Here is a 5,539-nt window from a genome sequence, read left to right as displayed (position 1 = left end):
GTCTCAACCATCTATACACCTTATTTAGTCTCAACCATCTTTTTGGTAGTAATTGATTTTTTTTTTTTCTTCCCGTGTGATCAACTCAAACTAGGTTTGAAACTTGACATGAGACGAAGAACCTTAGAATCTACATATCCATACAAATTTTAGTATTACATGGGATGCAGTCAACCATATTTCTCCCAAAGATATAAATGCTAAGAAAAAGGGGGGGGGGGGTTGGATTGCGTGTGCAAAGCTCACACTCGCTATGAGGCATTGAGTTTGAGTCTCTTAGTTGTTCTTTTCACCCTCCTTCCTTCTTTAGTGAACCTAATAATAATAAAAAAAATATATATATATATATATATGAAATGTGAGCGTGTTTTATTTATTTATTTTTGGGTTCAAGACCCACACGGGGTAAATAGAAAACCTATGTGGGGCCAACAAAAAACTCCATCAAGCCACACTTATTACGAACTAATAACCTACATACATAGCTATTATATCAAAAAAGTGGTTGAACCTTCGACCATCCTTGGGCTTATGCTTGAAGCCAATTGTCTAGCTACATGCCACTGTACCAGAAGTTCATCCCCGTAATGTACGTTGTTTGTTGCTAAAGTTAAGTTCAAATAAATGCTCTATATTTGTCAAAAGATAGCAAGTTGCTTCTGTCTCCAGCTCAGCACATCTTTGGTACTTTACAAGGAAGTTATTTTAGAAACATTTTTTTCCCTAACTTATTGTTGAATACAAGAAATCTTTATTTAGATAAAACAAGCATCTTCCATTTTTATTATGTGTTGTAGATTGCACTATTTTGCTGATTGAGACAATTCATTCTCACCCAGCAATGAAATAAGGAGTAAGTTTTTCTCGTGTTTGGTATGTTCCTTAAATTCCCTTTTGATATTCCCCCCACGTAATTCTGAACCCACTTTAGTGAATGGAAAGTTATGCCTGATGGAAATCTCGATCCATGAAATAACACCTAATTCTAGATCAGCTGTGTCTTTTCTTTCAAGTTTGTCACCCCATTGTAGTATAATTGGGCAAACCTTCCGACTATTATAAATTTTCTATCAAATAATCGAAAGGCCTAACAATTCAATCCAAACAGTCCAACAAGTTAACAAAATGGGAGAGGGATAGGTATGCTAGCACAGTACCTAAGAATTAGGTATGCTAACGAATAGTGGCCATCAGATGAAAGATAAAAGATCTCATCCGTTTGTAATTTTTGTCTTACAAAACTTGCTCAATACTGCCGCTCCACGGTCTTCCTTCCCCTTCACCAGCTCTGACTCCGGCAACAACTACACTCTTTTTTTTTTTTTTTTTGTTTTTTCTGTTACTCCCTCTCTCCCTCCTTGCGGCATCTTAGTTCTTTCTTTTTTCCTGATTTTTGCTATTCCTCTCCATCGACTGTTCTACCATCATTGTAATCGCCGTTCCTTTGGCCCTTTGGTGAGAGAAGCAACAGAGAGAGAGAGAGAGAGAGAGAGAGAGAGAGAGAGAGAGAGAGAGAGAGAGAGAGAGAGAGAGAGAGAGAGAGAGAGCACCGAACAAGTCAGAAATTTTCAGCTGCCACTATCCAGGTTGAGCTCAGTTCTCTTCTTCTTCTTTTTTTTTTTTGGTTTTTGCTGTTCCTCTCTCTCTCCCCCTCCCTCTGAGCTTTCTTCGACCTTGGCAGCAGCTGCGGTTCCTCTCTCTCTCCCCCTCCCTCTGAGCTTTCTTCAACCTCGGCAACGGCTGCGGCAGATCCATGTTCCTTTGGCCCTTTGGTGAGAGAAGCGAAAGAGAGAGAGAAAGAGCACCGAGCAAGTCGGAAATTTTCTGCTGTCACTGTCCAGGTTGAGCTCAGTTCTCTTCTTCTTCTTCTTCTTCTTTTTCTTCTTCTTTTTTTCTGGTTTTTGTTGTTCCTCTCTCTCTCCCCCTCCCTCTGAGCTTTCTTCGACCTTGGCAGCGGCAGCGGCAGCGGCTACGGTCCATCAACAGCGGCGGTACCAACTATTTTGCTTTCTCTGGCTGGATCAGGTGAATGAATGATTTTTTCCGGCAAGGAGAGAGAAAGAGAGAGTAAAGGTGTTGCAACCGTGCATTGAAAATTTGTTTATCTTCTCTCCATCCAACGGTTCAATTCATGTTGATCAAATCATACGGTCAAAATGCCGCTAGCATTCCAAATTCCTAGGTACTACGCTAGCATACTTGTCATTTTCCCTAACAAAATATATCCTCTAATATTTAGTAAATGTAGCATAAAAAGTTATATTCTTTAACTTAAAATAGTGCTGGACTTAGCAGGTTTTCATTTTAAATGTTTTACTCTTTTTTTTTTTCTGGCTAATGAAATCTACAACTAGTTTGAGTATGGATATTTTTGTAATCATCCTTATTTCTCTTTCTTTATTTATAATTGAGCATAAATTCTTAAAATTTTCATTTTGTGGATCCTTTCAACTCTGTCACTTTATATTGTTGTTCCCAGATTTGGATAAAAGATGAGAATTGATGCATTAGGTCAGCAATTGCCTCATCATGTGGTCTATACACCAACACGGGGACCAATTAGAGTGTGGACAAAAGAATTAATATTCATAGAATTTTTTATTTCATCGGAAGTGAGACAGTAATTTCAATACTCTATTGTCTAGACATAAAAGCTACTCAACGAAACTTCACTTTTTCCCCATAAAAATATTCACCAAATCAGTTTGCATGGATCTTAGAACTTATACTATGTATATAGGTGTTTAAGGGAAAGATATTTGATCGTAAGAACTGTCAACCTTTCCTCACCATTGCCAAATTTGCAAACAAAGATTTACTCGGTGATTTCTCACTTCCTCTAAAAATTGATATTTTCAGATAATTAATCATGAAACCAAGATTTTTACTCGGTGCTTTAAATCATGACTTGAAAAATTCTCATTGTGGGTTGAGTTTCTTTTCTTTTCTTTTCCTTCTATTTTTGTTCTGATAACATGTAGGTGAAGCTGATTCTCTATAGAGGTCTATAAATTAGAGGGGCAACCGGGCAACCAAGCGACTTCCCATTAGGAAAGAAAAATAATAAGTTACTTCTAGAATGATACTCCCTTTTATATAAAAGGGAATTTACTATCACTCTCTTACAATTTGGCTTATATTTACTAAAATTTTCTTACTTTTTACTTTTTTACTGATATTTTTCCTATTTTTTTATTTTTACATCTCTTTCTCCCTTGTTCTTTTTAAATACCCAGATTACCCTTCATTTTCACTTGTAATCAATTACATTTTTTTCAAATTGATTGGTTCAAAACATGGTTTGAATCAAACCACTTACAAGTTTTGTCTCATCCAATCATCAAGAATATTGAAATAGCTAATGTGTCCTTCAAGATTTTATTTATTTATTTATTATTATTTTTTTATTTCGTCTTGTCCAATCATCAAGAATGTTATTTATTTATCATTATTATTATTATTTTTTAATCTCATCCATCATCACAAATTTAGCAATCTATTTTTTTATCGGTATTAGATTGATATCGGTCTCAGCCAATCTAAGGATTAAAAAAAACTGAAAAACGTGTGGTACCCAATTGGAATATATGATACCGATATAGATATAGATCAGATACAAAATTATTCTTTTTGAATTTACAATACCCTTGATGATTGGAATAGACAAAACTTGTTAGTGGTTTGGTTCAAACCATGTTTTGAACTAATCAATTGAAAAAAAAAATTGTAATTGATTGCAAGTGAAAATGAAGGGTAATCGGGGTATTTAAAAATAGCAGGGGAAAAAGAGATGTAAAAATCAAAAAGCATGTGAGTATCAGTAAAAAAAATGTAAAAAATAGGGGAGTTTTAGTAAATATAGGCCAAGTGTAGCGGAGGGATGGTAAATTCCCCTTATATAAATTAAAAGGTGTTGAAAGGGTTCAACAAAAAAAACAAAGGAAAAAGGTATTGAACCGTCTGTCTGGTTGGTTTGATTTTTTCAAGTTTTTGCGTAAACTATGTTAGACTGAAATCGGGTGGTAAAGAACACAAGTCGTAAAAACCAAATTGAATCAATTAGCTATATTTTGGGTAGAAAATTGAATCCTAGCTATTGCTAGTATATCAGTTTCTTTTAATGGTCCCTCATTTTTCTTTTTGGTAGGTAATGGTCCCTCATTGATTCCTTATTTATTTGGTCTCAGTTTTTATAAAAAAAAGGAGATAGTTGGGATCCGGCTCCTCTCCTTAGCATTCATTATTCACGTCGGTTTATAGTTACTTGGTGAGTGCCACGCGACGAGGCGATGATCCAACGATTTGAAAAAAAAAAACAAGGAAAACGAGACATTGACAAAGACTTGGAGAATGAGATGCTAAGAACCATTGGATTATCGTCTACCATGTGGCTCTTGCCCATAGGTATGGGCAAGACCTAAGCAATAGGTGCTAAGGAGATGAACGAAATCCAAAAAGTTGGACATGTCACTTGGCTTTGTTTTTTTGGCAATTCATCTGACGAGGGTTAAGATTGAAGGGATATGGGGGTAATTTTCAAAACGGAACGAGATTAGAGTGATAAGGCAGACACCCCAGCAAACCCAGTCTGTTCATTCCCATATAAAAAAATGAAAAAAAAAATTGTCAATTAATTTATCAATTTTTTTTTTTTTTTATTTACACCCAAACAATTTCAATGAACATCATTTTCAATTCCTTAATAGATTTTGAAAACCAAAACCAGTGACATTAAGGGCCCATTTGATAATGTTTCAAGAAACACGTTTGACAAAATTATTTCGTTTCACTTGTTTTCAAAAATAGAAATTGAAATTTCTACCTATTTATGGTTCTAAAAATGCCCCAGATGAAACAAATTGAACTTGTTTCTGCGTTTCTGAAAATGAGTGAAGGGCACATTTTTCACCCCGTTGCCCGATAAAATTGCTAAAAATGTTCCAACCGTTTCTCACACTCGTCTTCTCAAGCTCAGCAATGGAGGTACTCATTTGCAACTCCATGAATAGCAGAAGGACTTCTGCAACTCTCGTGAACACTCTGCTACTCCGGTGAACCCTCTTGCGACTTCTACAACTCTAGTGAACCCTCTCCAACTTTGAAACTCATTTGCGACTTCAACTCTACAAGATCAAACTTCGGTTTCCACCTTCGCTGCTCTCCAATCCTCTGCAAGGTACATCCCTGTTCTTCCCAAGAGCTATTGAACCCTAAAATACATCTCATGAAAAGGATCGACCTTCGTTGCTCTCTACGGTTGCTAATGTGTGCACGATTAGCCATAAACCTGTTGGTTTTTTTAACATACTCTGCAAGTTTGGTCGATCGACCGTGATTTCCATCATCTTCGACTGCCAATTTGGAAGATCAAGCTTCTTTGCATTCTGTGATGTCGTTTATTTGCTACAAGAATAGTAAAATTTTTACCCTTTTATGATTTTAGCCCTAAAATAAGGTGATTTTCATATACTAATCAATCGGAATGTGCTTCATTTTCTTCCTCTGACCTGATATATCTGCTTCATTGCACAAATTTGTG

This window comes from Macadamia integrifolia, chromosome 5 (assembly GCF_013358625.1).
Source record: "Macadamia integrifolia cultivar HAES 741 chromosome 5, SCU_Mint_v3, whole genome shotgun sequence".
NCBI classification, from domain to species: domain Eukaryota; kingdom Viridiplantae; phylum Streptophyta; class Magnoliopsida; order Proteales; family Proteaceae; genus Macadamia; species Macadamia integrifolia.
This window is presented reverse-complemented; position numbering follows the sequence as displayed.